The 17,910-nt window shown below is 39.5% G+C and overlaps 1 protein-coding gene across 3 annotated transcripts in view; it reads right to left on the bottom strand.

The window, feature by feature from the left end:
• The window catches only part of LOC120931937 (monocarboxylate transporter 2-like), a 107,758-nt gene that overhangs the window by 78,679 nt on the left and 11,169 nt on the right, over positions 1-17,910 (bottom strand). The window contains exon 1 of one of the 3 annotated variants that reach the window (XM_040343924.1): positions 12,320-12,796. The exons of the other annotated variants lie outside the window; for them this stretch is intronic. The gene's annotated coding sequence lies outside the window, so the exon portion shown is untranslated. Of the gene's footprint in view, positions 1-12,319; positions 12,797-17,910 lie in introns of those variants that run through there. 3 annotated transcript variants of the gene reach the window in all.

Here is a 17,910-nt window from a genome sequence, read left to right as displayed (position 1 = left end):
GTGCTTTGCGCAAAGTGACGTAATTTTTTCGAACGGCGATGTGTGTAGCGTACTTCCGTATTCCCGGACGTCTTACGCAAGAAGGAAACAATTTTAAATTTTGACGAGGGAACGACGGCCATACTTTATACAGCACATACGTGTGCTGTGTAAAGTTAGGGCACCTAAAACGACGATTAACTTTGCGACGGGAAACTAGACTAGCAGCGACGTAGCGAATGCGAAAAACCGTCGTGGATCGCCGTCACTACTAATTTGCATACCCGACGCTGGTTTACGACGCGAACTACCCCCAGCGGCGGCCGCGGTATTGCATCCTAAGATCCGACAGTGTAAAACAATTACACCTGTCGGATCTAAGGGCTATCTATGCGTAACTGATTCTATGAATCAGACGCATAGATACTCTGAGAGATACGACGGAGTATCTGAGATACTCCGTCGTATCTCTGCTGTGAATCTGGCCCTTAGTGTCTACAACTTAACAGTGTTGGTGTTAAGGTTGTGTGTGAAGGGGCTTAAAGGAACACTGTCATAAACAATATTGTATTTTGATGGGGATGTGGTTCATAATACTGAATATACCCTGCTTCTCAGTTATTTTGGTTTCTTACATATAACCAATGTCACTGTTTTCCTTCTTTCCTTCGACAATATGTGACGCCTGACTCTGAGTTATGCTGCCATTCCGAACCCATGCCTGGGCAGATTGAATTTTTTTTATATTGCTTTTTTTGTTTTAAAGAAAAATTTAATAAAATAGTTGTAACAGAAAAAAATACTGAATATATTCCCCCATGGGAACACTCATAGATTTACTCTTCAGGTTAGAGGAGCTACAGCCAGAAATGACAGAAATAAAAATGTATTGTTTTAACTGCTCAGATTTTAATGAGAACAATTGCTATATGCAAAGGGACCACTTGGGGCTTTTCGTCTTCTAGCGATAGATCTTCTTTAAGACTGAGATACCACTAGGACATCCATTGTAAATCAGTCACATTTGAAGCTTAAGTGTCCAACCAGCATAGCCCTATGTGAGAGGGACTCAGAAAGTTAAGCCAAATGAGCCTATAGGTATCCTGTGCTTCTTCCACCTTCCTTCCTGTCCTTCATGCACTAGTGCAATAAAACTACAAAAATCTTATCTGAAGAGACTGGCACACATCTTTTGTACATGCAGAGAAAATAATCATTCCTTTAGATGAATGTGCTTGGGACCTTATTGCCAAGTAAGTGGGCTTAGGACATTCGCAATGTAGCTGTTGGTCAGTTATACATTGATAATTTGTTAATAATATGTGTATTTTAACCACTTGCCGACCGCTGATATACGTCGGCACAATGGCAGCGGTGGGCAAATGAACGTACCTGTACGTCCACTTTAAGAAGCAACGCGTCAGGCTCTCTGTGACCGTGCCCACATGCCCCGCAAACTCAATGTCCGCCGGTGGCCCGCGATCGTGTGACTGAGAGGCAGAACAGGGAGATGTGGCAAGTAGACTCAGCTTGTCTGAAGAATCTGGATGATATCAGCTATGAACATAACCCATGGACACATCAGTCTAAGGTAGCTATGCAGTAGTTTGAAAAGCTTTGGAGGCTGCACAGTGCTGAATTTTTTTTGAGCTTCTCTATTGTGCCTTCTACTCACCCCCAAGGGGTTCACCCATTGGAATCTGCCTAATACCATCTGAAAACAGCACGGATCTCTTGAAGTTTGGTCTCCTCTATTCGTCCAGGATACCACCTATAGAGGGATCCCCAACCTTAGACTGCTGTGTCCATGGGTTATGTTCATAGCAGATTCTTCAGACAAGCTGAGTCTATTTGCCGATGGGATTATTATTGCTCGATTGATCCGTTGTCTTTGACAGTCGGATCCACCGGTTTCGGTAATCGTATTTAGTCTTATCATACCTACCTGAAAGGAATTTCCATGTGATGATCTACACGGCTATACGTTATCTTCACTGTTACTCTTCACTTCATTCTGATGGACATTTTCACATGTATTGTGTCTGTGGACTGTGAACAATAATATATACATTTTTTCACTCTATACCCTGTTGGGTATACTTCACTTAGTGATATAGAGATTTTTCACTATAGTTTTTTTCTGCACTTCCAAGTGCACTTTCAGTGCAATGTTAAGTGAACTTTGCACTTGTAGTTTGTACTTGTAGTGCAAAGTGTTTTTTCCTTTCGTAAATAACCCCCATTGTGTGCCTGCACAGTGTCCTGTAACCCTACTTCTCACTATCAGGAAGAAGAGATGGTCACATGGTAAGAAAGATCATTTCTGTTATGGTGCCTGCATAGTTATAACTGTATTAGGAAGGGTCTATAACATAGGAAATTCTCAACAATTTTAACAACAGCATCGCAGATGTACATCTAAGGTTTCAAAGTGCATGCTATTTTTTCTTTTGCAGTAGTGTACTATTTTATAAAGAGGAAAGATAAAGTACATTAAAACTGAAATGTTATTGGATAAATAAATCTTTTAAACACCATAAAAGTATAAAAGTAGTCCAACCAGTTTATTAAGTGACCAATTAAATTACTGAACTGTTGTAGTTTTATAAACACAGGGTAAGTCAAGTTGTACTGGTTCCTGTGATGAATACAAACAGGTCGTTTATGGTTTGACCATGACCATTTAACTAATGTTTTTCAAACCCTTAGAATTCTAGAAATGTTGCCAAGTTCTCTGTGTTTATGTGATCTTTTAAACTTAAAAGACATGTACTGATTTATCACTAGACAATATAGGGGAGAGTTGCTAAAACTGGTGCAGTCAGAATCTGAAGCAGCTGTGCATGGTAGCCAGTCATCTTCTCAACTTGTTCAATTTACCTTTGGCAATAAAACCTGGAAGCTGATTGGTTTCTATGCAGAGTTGCTCCAAATTTTGCACTCTCCAGTCTTAGTAAATAACCCCCACAATGACAGATAGCCTTAAGTCATTATTTTGACACCACACATATAAATGGGTATCATTTCTTTTTGCATGTATTTTTAGAGTCAGATGATTGACAGACAGACAAGAAGACAAAGATGAAAATAATATTCTGACAGAAGTCCTAACATCTAACAGAAAAAAGATTTTACTGTCTGGTACAAACACAAATAATCATAGAATTACAATCATAGAAAACTAAGGACTAAAAACTTTGGACTAAACAAAGACTTACCAAGTAAAAGGAAGAAAAAAAAAAGATATCCATTCTTGCAAAGCTCTATCTACATTTTGGGGTATGATCACATCACCCCTATAGCTCTTAAAGTTGCCGACGCACACCCATGGCGGTTTGTGCAGCCGTGTCAACCTGCCACAGTAAAATGATGGAGGCCGGTCAGCAAGCAGTTAATCAGAACAGTTTTTTTTTTTTTGCTATATAAATGAAAAAATACCGAAAATATTGAAATTGTACATGTTTTCTTAATTTCTGTTATATAATTTTGCAAATAAATAATCCTTCTTCATAAATTTGGGCCAAAATGTATTCTGCTAAATTTCTTCAAATCACTGCATATCATTTTGTCTGTGTGAGAGTTATAGAATCCACAAACTATGGTATATATACTTGAAAATTGATCAGTCCTGATGTACTGACATCTCATTTCTTGAGGGCCTAAAATGCCACAACAGTACAAATATCCCCCAAATAACCCCTTGTTTTGAAAAGTAGGCAGTCCAAGGTACGTAGTTTTTTTTTCTCAATTTTTATTTACATATTGTCACCAGAGCAGTAGTGTTGCTCACGAATATTCGTATTGCGAATATTCGGCTCGAATATGGCATATTCGAGTATTCGCGATATATTTCGAATTTCGCGGTGAATATTCGCAATTCCGAATATTCACATTTTTTCAATTTGATTTTTAAAACAGATCACATCCTATCGACGTCTAAAAGCATTGCTGGTATGATTAGAGACCCTGGGCCGAGTAGCTAAGCTGAGGCGATCCTTTTATGTTGCCGAATTGAAAAAAAAAAATTGCGAATTTTCGCTAATGCGAATGCGAAAATGATTGCGAATTTTCGATAACTGTGGTAGGAGAACTCTGAAGCCTCGTACACACGGCCGAGGAACTCGACGTGCCAAACACATCGAGTTCCTCGGCCAGTTCAGCCCTGAAGCCGCCGAGGAGCTCGGCGGGGCGAGAGCTCCCATAGAACAACGAGGAAATAGAGAACATGTTCTCTATTTCCTCGTCGAGCTCCTCGTCGGCTTCCTCGGCTGAAAGTGTACACACGACCAGTTTCCTCGGCAGAATTCAGCCAGAAACTCGGTCGGAAGCTGAATTCTGCCGAGGAAACTGGTCGTGTGTACGGGGCCTGATTGTCTCTGATGCAAAAGGGCCCCCCCTTTGTGTATGTTTCTGTTATGAATATTTGTATGTTTGATATTATTTTTTTTTGTAAGAAGGAAAAAATTGCGCATACCTTAAAAAAAGGGGAGAATACAGCAGCAACTCAAAAATGTTATACAACATAAATTAATACAAGACAGAAAATGGAGTCGCTCTACAAGAATAAAAAATATGTCTAGTGACAAGACATGTGGGCAAATTATAAAATAAGCAAGCACAAATAACTTGTGAAATACACAGTGAAACAAATATATAAAGAAATATAGTCCCAATAATAGAAAAATAATCTTTCATAAAAATGACTTTGATATGTGAAGTGAAAAAAAGTCCAAAGCATGCAGCATGAACATGTTCAATCTTCAAGGTGTTTGATTGACAAACGGCTGTGACAGATGGATAGAGTAAAGAATCACCACCAATGCAAAACACTTTTTATTTTCTATTGTAAAATATCAAGAATATTCTGAGCCAATCAGAGTGCTCCTTCCGCATTTGCCGAATATTCGCAATTATTTTGTATTGTAAAATATCAAGAATATTCTGAGCCAATCAGAGTGCTCCTTCTGCATTTGCCGAATATTCGCAATTATTTTGTATTGTAAAATATCAAGAATATTCTGAGCCAATCAGAGTGCTCCTACCGCATTTGCCGAATATTCGCAATTATTTTGTATTGCAAAATATCAAGAATATTCTGAGCCAATCAGAGTGCTCCTTCCGCATTTGCCGAATATTCGCAATTATTTTGTATTGTAAAATATCACGAATATTCTGAGCCAATCAGAGTGCTCCTACAGCATTTGTCGAAATTGCGCAGTAAATATCGCATTCGCATTTTGCGAAATTTCGAAAAAATATCAAGAATATTCTGAGCCAATCAGAGTGCTCCTACCGCAGTTATCGAAAATTCGCAATTATTTTCGCATTCGCAATAGCGAAAATTCGCAATCATTTCATTTCGATAAAATATCATGAATATTCGAATTTAGCGAATATATCTCGAATATTCGACTATATATTCGAGATATATCGCGAAATCGAATATGGCGTATTCTGCTCAACACTACAGAGCAGTACAGCATCACCATATGAATGGTGTGGTGGTGATCAGGGACATTGACTAAGTTTGGATCAAACACTGGCTGTTCAGATGTTTGTCTGAACACTGAGGGCCAGATTCTCAAAGGCGTTACGACGGCGCAACACCATTAGCGCCGTCGTAACACCTCATCTGGCCCCGGGTATCTATGCGACTGATTCTCAGAATCAGTTGCGCATAGGTACCCATTAGATCTGACAAGCGTAAGGCTGTTACGCTATCAGATCTTAAAAGTAATTTTTTTTCCCGCCGCTAGGTGTCGCATCGTCGCTTTTCCCCGTCGTCTATGCAAATGAGGTAAGTACGGCGATTCCCGAACATACGCGAGGTCGACGCAGCGAATTAACGTCGTTTGCGTAGCGTACCCGACGCGTAAGGTTGCCCCTGCTAATTAGCAGGCGCAACCAATGTTAAGTATGGCCGTCGTTCCCGCGTCGAATTGAATAAAAATTACGTCGTTTGCGTAAGACGTCCGTGAATGGCGCTGGACGCCATTTACGTATACATCTAGGCAAATGACGTCGGGGCGACGTCATTTAGCGCAATGCACGTCGGGTAATTTACCCGACGGAGCATGCGCAGTACGCTCGGCGCGGGAGCTCGCCTAATTTAAATGGTGCCCGCCCCATTTGAATTGGGCGGGCTTGCGCCGAGCAATCTAACGCTACACCGCCGCAAGTTTACAGGTAAGTGTTCTGAGAATCAGGATTTAAACCTGTAGACCTGCGGCAGTGTAACGTAGAGCTCATACATTACGCTGCCCAGGAGCAGCGCTAATGTATGAGAATCTGGCCCTGAATACTTAGGGCATTTAGCATCAATGAACGTAATGCCTTCCAGCTTTCAATGACTGCTAAGGTAGCAGCGTGTGTTTGCAGCCACCACCTCCTCACCAACCATTGACATCACCTGATCCATTCACTTACATGACCGGGAATGCCATGTGCCTAAATACCATTATTTATTATTAATGCTATCCAGGATTTATATAGTGTTTGCTTAGTGCTTTACAACATTAGGACGCATAGTACATTTACAATACAATTCTATACAGGAGGAATCAGGAATCAGTATAATATAAAAGGGAGGGTCAAGTTGTATACAAAGGTAATAACTGTGGAGGATGAGCTGATGGAGAAAAAAGTACAGTTGTTAGGTGGAGATGGGATGGGCTTCAGGGATTGCCTAAAAGTGGATAGAGTAGGAGATAGTCGGACAGATTGGGGCAGGGAATTCCAAACGATGGGAGAGACTCAGGAGAAGTCCTGAATACGATGCGAGTTGTGGATGACTTTGTGAGTTATTGTTAGTATTTTGAATTTAATTGATTGGGTGAGTAGAAGGATTGTCAGATTGGGGTAGCAGACGCTGAGCAGTTAGTAAGGTGAATAAGACTGACAACAGCATTCATGATGAACTGAATAGGGGATAGCCTATTTTAAGGTAAGCCAATGAGTAGGGAGTTGCAGTAGTCAAGGCGAGATATAACCAGAGAGTGAATTAGAAGCTTTGTGGTGTCATTGGTTAGAAAGGGGTGAATTTTGGAGATGTTGCAGAGGTTAACCTCCCTGGCGGTATGATTGTGTCAGATTTTTGATGCTCAAAGCGGTACAATGTTTTGCATGGAAATTCTGAGTTTTATATTGTAGGCCTGCAATTCTTAGAAATAACTCACTTAAATCTGTCCAAACAAGAGTCTAGTAGACATCCGGGTATGATAAAGTTTGAAACACAAAATCATAAATTATAATATAATAAATAACTATAAATAATTATAACAAATAATAATATAATAATAATAAAAATTATTCAATAATGTAATCAAATCAAAAACACAGAAATTTGCTCAGTTGCAGAATTGTTGCTGTCATTACTTACAGTGTTTGATGATGAATTTCCTCACAAATCACTATCGCTCAATTCTGCAAGTGATTCTAATTTATTATTATCATCATTTTCTAGCTGGTCTAAAACCACTTTTGACGTAAAGAGACACTTTTTTGTTGCTGGACAATCTCCATTTTCCAGACAGAAAGAAATTAATTTATAATGTAGAACTGCATTCAGGGCACTGGACAAACCACTAGGGACAAAGGGGATGTGAAATGATTTGATACAGTACTGTAATCTGTGTTTTTATTTTGTTTGAATTTGGCGACAAACTCTGTCCCTGTGCGTCGCACCGTTCGCAGGTAACGGAGCTCGGCACTTGGCACTGTGAATCAAGCAAAGTACACAGCTCGTGGACACAGAGGGGAGACATCACAGGATCCAGGGGACAAGGTAAGTAACTTTGCCTGGATCCTGCAATTCGATCCCGAGTGTGGCTCGGGGTTACCGCTTTTGGTACTGAAATTTCACCCCAAGCCTCACTCGGGAATACCACCAGGGAGGTTAAGGCAGCAAGCTTTGGAAAGTAATATAGTAATATGGATATAGCCATATTGGCCATATTTAGGCAATGATGTCTCCACTATCCCCTTTCCTTTCCTTATATTAGTGATGACAGATACGGGAGCTGTCATTCAGCCAGTGTTGTCATTGTGTCTTTTCTTTCAGTGGGTTTTGGGCATCATGGAGAGACTTTTTTTTAATAAAAGACAAGTCAAAAACTGTGTTTTTATTCACACTTTACATGTATTTTTTTTGTGACTAAGTAGGGGTACTATATACCATGTGCACATTTGCATAGAAGGGCTGTACCTGGGTGCTTCTATATTATTAAAGTGGGCTTCCAGATTCCAATAAGCCTCCCACCATACATACCTCATGCATTTTGGTGTGAGAAATCCAAAATACCCCAAAATCAATACCAGGCCCTTATCTGAGCATGCAGCCTGGCAAGCTAGGAAAGAGGGGGGAGACGAGCGAGCGACCTCCCCTCCTGAATCATATTAGGCCACCTGTTAGGTCTGTCCAGACGCATTTCACCTTCTGGCATTCTCAGGGAGCAATACGCTGACTTCACTTCTGACGAAAGCCAGAAGTACCAGACTCGCAAGGGAACACAGTGAGTCGGTATAACAAAATACAAATGCCAATATAGTGGTGCTGCTTTAGCACATGAAAATGATGTGAGTGGTATGTGTAATTTATATATATATATAACAAGTGACATTGTTGTTTGTAAAAGTTGAGAAGTTTTAATAACTGGTTTTATGCTATGATCATTTTAGTATCCTCCCTGTGGCATACATGTTTAATGCGGTGTGGGTTGTGAGGTGACCTTGAGGGGGAGATGAAATAGAACAGTAAGGAATAAACTCTGTCATCCTTGGATTAAGCATTTGTTGACACATCTTTGATATAAAGGGGTCAGCTTTATCTGGTGAGTTCTCGCAGGTGTGGAAAGTGGAGAAGGCATTGGAGACACAGTGTGTTAAAGTGTGCTGTGGAGACACTGAGTATACATCTGAAAATATAAAGGAACAGCATACTTTTTTTGGAAAAAAGGACACATGCTTTTCTTTTTTTTAAGAAAGGTACACTGATTTGATTATTTTTACCAAAGAAATGTAGCAGACTACATTTTGGTCTAAATTTATGAAGAATGATGATTTATTTGCAAAATATTATAACAGAAACTAGGAACAACTAGTTATTTTTTTTAAAATTTTCTGTATTTTTTAATTTATATAGCAACAAATAAAAAATCTAGTGGTGATTGATTACCATCAAGAGAAAGTTATATCTGTGTGAAAAAATGATAAAAAATGTATTTGCGTACAGTGTTGCATGACTGAGGAATTGATAGTTACCGTATTTATAGGCGTATAACATGCACAGGCGTATAACACGCTCCCTAACTTTAATAGGGAAGTTTAAGGAAAAAAAGTTCCACAGCTCCCTGCGTATAACACGCAGGCACAGTTTACCCTCTATTTTCAGTGTAAAAAAGTGATTGTTATGCCGCGTACACACAACCGTTTTTCATGACGAGAAAAATGAATTTTTTTAAATTTGTCGTGAAAAACGATCGTGTGTATGCTCCAGAGCATTTTTCTCGACGAGATAAATGGGCGAACTTTTTTTAGAACCTGTTCTATTTTTCGTCGTTTTTCACGTCGTTCTTTTTCATGTCGTGAAAAACGCTTGTGTGTACACTTTAACAAGGGGGAAAAAACGTGCATGCTCAGAAGCAAGTTATGAGATGGGGAAATTAGCAAAAGCAGCCCATAGGGTGGCGCCATTCGAATGAAACTTCCCTTTTATAGTGCCGTCGTACGTGTTGTCGTAGGTGTTTTACATCACCACGCTTTGCTCAAGCATTTTTTTTTTCACGAACGTGTGTATGCAAGGCAGGCTTGAGAGGAATCACGACAAATCACGTCAAGAAAAACGTTGTTTTTTTGCATGACATGAATAACAGTCGTGTGTATGTGGCATTATACACCAATAAATACAGTATATAGCACAGTGCTAAATAGGAAAAAAAATCCTGGTCATGAAGGAGGTAAAACCTGGAGGTCAAGTGGTTTATTTGCACATGTGTTTGCAAAGGCATCATTAAGACTGTTACTTATCAAAACACAACATTTAGGGGCATTTAGGGCTCCATGAAGGCTGTCATAGATTTGCATGACATAAGTATCAAAATTATACTTTCATCTGCAGGATACTTGAGCTATAGAATAAGCTGGGTCGCATACAAGCACAGGCAACCAAGTGCATCAGGTGAGTATGGAAAAAAGGAATCAGTGGAATCCATAAAGAGTATTACAGACATTCTTTAGAATTCACACACATCTGCACCATAATGGAAACATGTACATCAATTTGTCACAGGAGGTGGCTGGCACTGATACCGAAGTGTCTATAAAATCTGATATTTTATCCTCAGTGAAGCTCACTTACTCTATGCATGACAAAATCACAGGCTCAGCATTACTAACCTCCCAATCACTGCGCCAATCACATAGACAGGCACAGCCGCTGAGAATTTTTTTGTGGAATGGATAGAGTCAGTATGAAAACTCTGAGGCTAGTTTCCTTTTAGGTTCACTTTCCTTGTGATTGACAGTGGGAAACAGTGATTACATAGCTGCTATTCAACTGAGTAGTGGCTATGGTATTTTCCCACTGCTATTCACTGTCAATTACAGGCAGGCAGAACTGATGGAGAACTATTCCTCCAGAATTCCATACCATCCTCCTTTCACTGTCAAAGTGCCGCTACATCATTGAATGAATGAATGAATGAATGAAAAACTTATATAGCGCAGCACATGCGAACTAAATCGCCTCTGGGCGCTCGTTGTTCCTGTCTCTCTTGATATCAAAAGAGATGAGTTTTGATCTTTCTTCTGAAGGTCAGGTGGTTTTCCTCCAACCGAATGCTGGTTGGTAAAGCGTTCCATAGTCTGGGACCTTGGAGCGCAAATCTTCTTTCTCCTTTGGACTTGAATTTGGCTTTGGGTATCTGAAGCAGATTTTGGTTGGTGGATCGCAGAATGCGATTGGCGTTGTGAGCTTTTATCTTGTCGCAAAGATATTGCGGAGCCTTCCCATGGATGCACTTATGTGTCAGGTAGAGTGCTTTAAAAGCAATTCTGTCCTTTACTGGCAGCCAGTGAAAGGTTCTCAGCGAAGGTGAGATTGATTCCCATGTTTTTTTCCCAGTCACAAGTCTGGCGGCCGTATTTTGTACGACTTGCAGGCGAGCGATTTGGTACTTTGGAAGTCCGAGGTAAAGGGCATTTGCATAGTCCAATCTGGAGTTCACAATTGTTCCCACCACGACTGCTATGTCCTCTTTGGGGATAAATGGAATAAGTCTGCGTAGTAGGCGCAGCAGATGGTGGGATCCGCTGACTACTGACCCTATTTGTGCGTCCATTGTCATGTAGGTGTATTGTCATTGGTTGCTAATAATTCCATAGCTGTTATTAGACCAAACAGTGGCTATGGAATGCTCCCACGGCTGTCTGCTGTTTATCACAAGATAGACCTGACGGGGGAACTAGTCTCTCAAAGTTCCCTATCAGGCTCTTTCCACTGTCAGAATCCCCCTACATCACAGACATATAGAAGACAGCATCATGTTTCATCCCTGGTCCATTCAGCTACCTGCTGGGAGATTCCTCTCATTATCAAAATATGGCCATTGCCATATTTGGGTGATGACATTAGCCAGCATCTCCACCCCTCTGTTTACATTCATCTGTCTGTTAGGGAATCTCCCTGCTGGCAGCTGAATGAGGCTGGAGATCAGTTTCTAGGATATCAGGGGTCTTAATTACCATAGGATTCTTAATCTGACACTGGTGATTATTTTTGAATTTGTTGCAGCAATAGCAACAGGTTCCTAAAGTTATGGTAATAAGAACTACCTGAATCTGTTGCACACACTAAAAACCTTAACAAAATATCACAAATCTTTCCTAATGTAGGTTCTGAAAATTTGAGTGGTAAACTGGGTCCAAGGCATACAAGGCAAAACTGTGGGAAGAGTATTTAATACTGAGCATGCACTTCATTTTTCTGGGTTGAACCTTTCCCCTGCAATTCATTGCAATGATAAAACATACAAATTCCTGCAGTCCCAACTGAGAATATTACTGCTACAGAACTTCAAATAATTACAAATACATAGTATACATATATTGTATAGGCAATATATAAAATACAGCAATGAAAATGTTTAATGTGTAATTTCATTATATTTCACCTACAAAATATTTAGAGCTAAAACTTTTAAGGTGTGTGTATATATGCACAGATCTTCACAGCGCATATTACACAAAAGAATCTGTTCTATTCAAAACCGTACCAACAAACAAAGCTCCAAGAATGCTAAAATTATAATAAAATCTGTCATATAAAAGGACAACTATACTGCACCTGTTGAAGCAGCAGGAACAAGGTTATCTTGAACTGTTTAATGTTTCCTACCACGTCTTACAACAAATTCAATTCATTCCACCAGCTGCACTAGGTTCCATGTGATTGGCTGAACAGAGCCATACCCCTCATTGTTTGCATGAAGCATAATACATGTGCGATTATATTTGTTAGTAAGCACGAGACTTAACCCCTTGTTGACAACTGCCTTAACTTAAAATAACTGTTCTGAAAACGAAGCATTTGCAACAAGGGTTAGTGTTCTGCCAACAAACAATTAAATTGTCATGTGTAGTTGAGTATTGTGTAATGACCTTAAAAGCAAATATTCACATTGAGATTCCTTTTTATCAGGTGACTCAAAGCACGTTTTGGAATGGTGAATGACAGGACTCTAGAGCTTCACATTCTTGCTTACGTAATATACGTACAAATAGGATCAGCAGTTGCATGTATTTAAAATAAATAAAAAAATTCTTCCACAAACAATATATGTTTTTAAAATTGAGGTAAATACATATATATATATACACACACACATAGTATATATTTATTAAGACCAAAAAAATGTGGAAACACACGACAGTGGTAAGCGTCAACTACACTAAGACACTACAGTTATTTTCAATATAATATTAATATATTTTTTTGTTAGGCACAGGTGTTTGTTTATATATAGAGAAAGAGACAGAGAGAGAGAGAGAGAATATAGAGAGATAAATAATGCACTCCTAACTACAAAACACCTCCCCTTTATGTAATGCAGAGCAGGAGGTGTTTATAGTCCAAATTAAGATGACAACCTAGGGTAACAAGGCTGCTTTTTCTTTTTATACAGTTCAGTGAGTAGGCATTATCACTGTCTGCATAGGCGTGCACACAGGGTGTGCCAGGCGTGCTTGGGCACACCCAAATTCCCTACTGCTGCGCAGATACCCCATGCTGCTTGGCTACAGAGAAAGGGACTACTGGAGAATCTCTGTATTCAGTCCCTTTCTCTGTCTCAAAAGTGAGACATCAGAGGTCTGTTTAGACCCCTGATATTTCACCAAAGGCCCCCCCGCGGCTCTTAAAAAAAATCCAAAATAAATAAATAATAGTAATTATTGTGAATTGTTATAGTATAGTAGTAATTATTGTAAAAATATATATAAAAAATGATAATAAAAAAATAATAAAAGTACTACTGACACCAACCTCTGCCCTACTGACACCATCCACTGCTCTACATATATATATATATATATATATATATATATATATATATATATATATATATATATATATATATATATATATATATAAAAATCTAAATATTTGTATATATATATATACACACACACACAAATGTGTGGTTGAGCTTTGAGGTGCACACCCTAATACATCAGGCTCCGCACACCTATGACTGTCTGATAGGAAGTGTGTTAGGGGCAAGACCACCAGATGAAAGTAAAGGAAAAAAAAGGCACCACATCTAAAGGGATGATAAGATGAAATATATAAATTATTTTGTTTCTGAGTTTACATATGCTTTCATTTGCTGATAGCTTCCCAATGATAACAGGAGCAAAAAGCACATGACTCCTAAAACATTCAGAAAACTTGCATAAAGGTTACTGGAATCCACTTGTTCTGACAAGTGTCACTTATTTTACTTTTCTACCTGTAAAACTGGAAGCTGCATACTATGGAAAATAGGTGAAAAGCTAAATAAGAGAAAAACTTTATATTTTAAAAAAATAGATGAATTTTAAACTTGTTCTTACAATGCTGATTTATTGTAATTCATTGCAACTTACAAAAAACAATAAGATATTCAAAGAGAAAAAACTTGATGAAAAAAATAAATAAGTAAGTTCCTGTTCTCACAAATGTGTCCCCAAGAGTCACACTATGAGGGATTTATCACTAGCAGTGAGTTTGGTCCTTCGATCCACTTCACAGGATTGTCTATATGCCAAGGTATAACTTTTGAACCCCACACTATGTGACTTCAGTAGTTGGACAGCACACACTTCATCACAGAACACAAGATGTGTTGCTCAATTAGTGACTTTTCAATCAACTGAACTGACAAGTTGGCAGCCTATACTTATTTTGATGGTGTAGCAGACACCTTTATTGCTGCGTACACAGGATCGGAATTTCCGATGGAAAAAGTCTGACGGAGTTTAAATATAAAACATGTTCTATTTTACTCCGATGGAATTCCATCGTAATTCCGATGTGCTTTTGGCCAGGTCTGGATACGTAAATGCATGTGGCGCTGAAGAGCTACTGGCTTGGCATTGAAATGCTCCCCAGGAGATTGAAATACAGAAAGCTAGGAAAATAAATAGGCCTCAAGGAATAAATACAACCAAAGGCAACAAGTCATTCTCACTGAGGCCTGATTCACATCTATGGCATTTTTAGTGCTTTTTGCATTTTGCAGATTTGCACTACAGTCCAATTTAATTGGAACACGTTCTGTATTACAAATCTGCAAAATGCAAAAAGCACTAAAAATGCCATATATGTGAATCAGGCCGACATAATGTTTTACAAAGCAAAGTGTAATTTTTGAAAAGTGTTCAAGTTTACTGAGCTTTTTGACTCTCATTTCATCATGAGCAACGCTTTTTGACCAAAGCATATCAATAAAAATTTGAGGTCTTGAAAAAATATATAGCTTTTCCATCATACTGTTAGTACAATGCTGTTTTTTTCAAAAGCAATGCAAATCTATGTAGACATTCCTCCAGGTACAAATATATGGCAAGGAACTGCTTGCTACTACATACTATGAATTGTACAGATGCTCATCATCATAAAAGCTAAATATTATTGCTAACCAGGAACATAATTTTGTGTTATATTAGGAGATGTTATTAGCCACATTTTTTTAGGAAAATTAAGAATCTTGCTCATATGGTAAAACATGGTGCTTGAAAATGGTTTTCAAGATCAGCTTTAGTATACTGAGAGTAATGGGGCAGAGAGAAGTAATACATTTACAGTATGGCACAAAAGTGAGTACACTTGTCACATTTTTGTAAATATTTTGTTATATCTTTTCATGTGACAACACCGAAGAAAGGACACTTTGTTACAATGTAAAGTAGTGAGTGTACGACTTGTATAACAGTGTAAATTTGCTGTCCCCTCAAAATAACTCAACAAACAGCCATTAATGTCTAAACTGCTGGCAATAAAAGTTAGTACACTCTTTAGTGAAAATGTCCAAATTGGGCCTAGCATGTCAATATTTTGTGTGGCCATCATTATTTTCCAGCACTGTCTTAACCATTATGAAATCACAGAGCTGGTGGATGTTGGAGACCTTGTGCTCCTTCACCTTCCGTTTGAAAATGCCCCACAGATGCTTAATAGTGTTTAGGTCTGGAGACGTGCTTGGCCAGTCCATCACCTTTACCCTCAGATTCTTTAACAAGACAGTGATTGTCTTGGAGGTGTATTTGGGGTGGTCGTTATCATGTTGGAATACTGCCCTGTGTCCCAGGGAGGGGATCATGCTCTGCTTCAGTATGTCACAGTACATGTTGGCATTCATGGTTCCCTCAATGAACTGTAGCTCCCCAGTGCCGGCAGCACTCATGCAGCCCCAGACCATGACACTCCCACCACCATGCTTGACTGTAGGCAAGACACACTTGTCTTTGTACTCCTCACCTGGTTGCCGCCACACACGCTTAACACCATCTGAACCAAATACGTTTATCTTGGTCTCATCAGACCACAGGACATGGTTCCAGTAATCCATGTCCTTAGTCTGCTTGTCTTCAGCAAACTGCTTGCAGGCTTTCTTGTGCATCATCTTTATCCTTCTGGGACGACAGCCATGCAGACCAATTTGATGCAGTGTGCAGTGTATGATCTGAGCACTGACAGGCTGATCTCCCCACCACCTTCAACCTCTGCAGCAATGCTGGCAGTACTCATATGTCTATTTCCCAAAGACAACCTCTGCATATGATGCTGACCACGTGCACTCAACTTCTTTGGTCGACCATGGCGAGGCCTGTTCTGAGTGGAACAGTCCTGTTAAAGGGCTGTATGGTCTTGGCCACCGTGCTGCAGCTCAGTTTCAGGGTCTTGGCAATCTTTTTATATCCTAGGCCGTCTTTATGTAAAGCAACAATTATTTTTTTCAGATCCTCAGACCTTGTACACACAACCGAGTTTCTCGGCAAAAACCAGCAAGAAGCTTGATGTTTTTTTTTTTTTGCCGAGGAAACCGGTCGTGTGTACACTTTTTGATGAGGAAACCGTTGAGGATCTCGTCGGGCCAAAAAGAAAGCATGTCTTCTTTTTCCTCGAAGGGAATGGGAAAATTTGGCTCACCGAGATCCTCGGGCGGCTTCACAAGGAACTCGACGAGCAAAACAATGTGTTTCGCCCGTCGAGTTCCTCGGACGTGTGTACGAGGCTTCAGAGTTCTTTGCCATGAGGTGCCATGTTGAAATTCCAGTGACCAGTAAGAAATAGTGAGAGCGATAAAACCACATTTAACACACCTGCTCCCCATTCACACCTGAGACCTTGTAACACTAACGAGTCACATGACACCGGATAGGGAAAATGGCTAATTACTTTACATTATAACAAAGTGTAATTTCTTCAGTGTTATCACATGCAAAGATATAATTAAATATTTAAATAAATGTGAGGGGTGTACTCACTTGTAAATATTGAAATAGATTGTCAGGAACAGATTCATTGGTTGTGGATTTCAAGTTAGATTCCTGAGAGGTTCAAAGTCAAGTTGAGAGAATTGGGAGAGAGAGAAGAAACATGTGTTATGGAAAAAATGTGATGTTGGATGTTGTCAGTCTTGGAGGTAAAAAAATATAAGAATGTGTAAAAAAAAGCTTTCTTGAGGCTGGTAATGTGAACAGTGAGGTTTTAAAGAAGGGAGAATAAAAAAAAAAACATACATACTCACCAACCTATTGCAGCATTGATCTGATGTTTTAAGCTGGCTCTAAGCTTGAGAACTGAGCGATTATGTGACTGCTGATTGTTCAGTTTTCAGGTCCACTCTGAGCACAGCAAGGTGAATGTCGATTGTTGCTCGGTCCTTCCAGCACTCACTGGACTCACACTGTGAGGCTGAGCCAGCTGAAAGGCATCTGGGTAGATTGTGCCATTATTGTTGGGATACATCCAGAGACTGGAGCTGCTCTGTGATGTCAGCTTACAGTGGGCTTTAGATTATAGGTCACAGGAGAGCAGAACTTAGTTCACTCCTGTGACCCACATGAGAATCATGGCCAAAAGAGCTTTTGCCATACTTCTTGGTTAACAATCTATTGATGGTGGGGAAAAGCTGTCAAGAGTTGCTTAGATTTTTCCCAATGGTGTAAAAGTAGATAGACCTAGCATGCTCAACGTTATCCTTATATTGACACAAATACACTTTCCAAGCCTGAAAATGTACAGTCAGACCAGAAAGACACCACCTATGTCTGGGCAAATGTCTTTCAAGGAAGACCAGAAATGGCAGCTCACATAATTAGTCAGCACTAAATCATCACACTGGTCTTTTTTGGGTGTTTAGGGTCAATTCACCCTGGTAGTGCTAATGCATG

The sequence above is a fragment of the Rana temporaria genome, chromosome 3 (genome assembly GCF_905171775.1).
Source record: "Rana temporaria chromosome 3, aRanTem1.1, whole genome shotgun sequence".
Taxonomy (NCBI): Eukaryota; Metazoa; Chordata; class Amphibia; order Anura; family Ranidae; genus Rana; species Rana temporaria.
The sequence above is the reverse complement of the archived record's forward strand: the minus strand, read 5'-3'. Positions and strand labels throughout refer to the sequence as shown.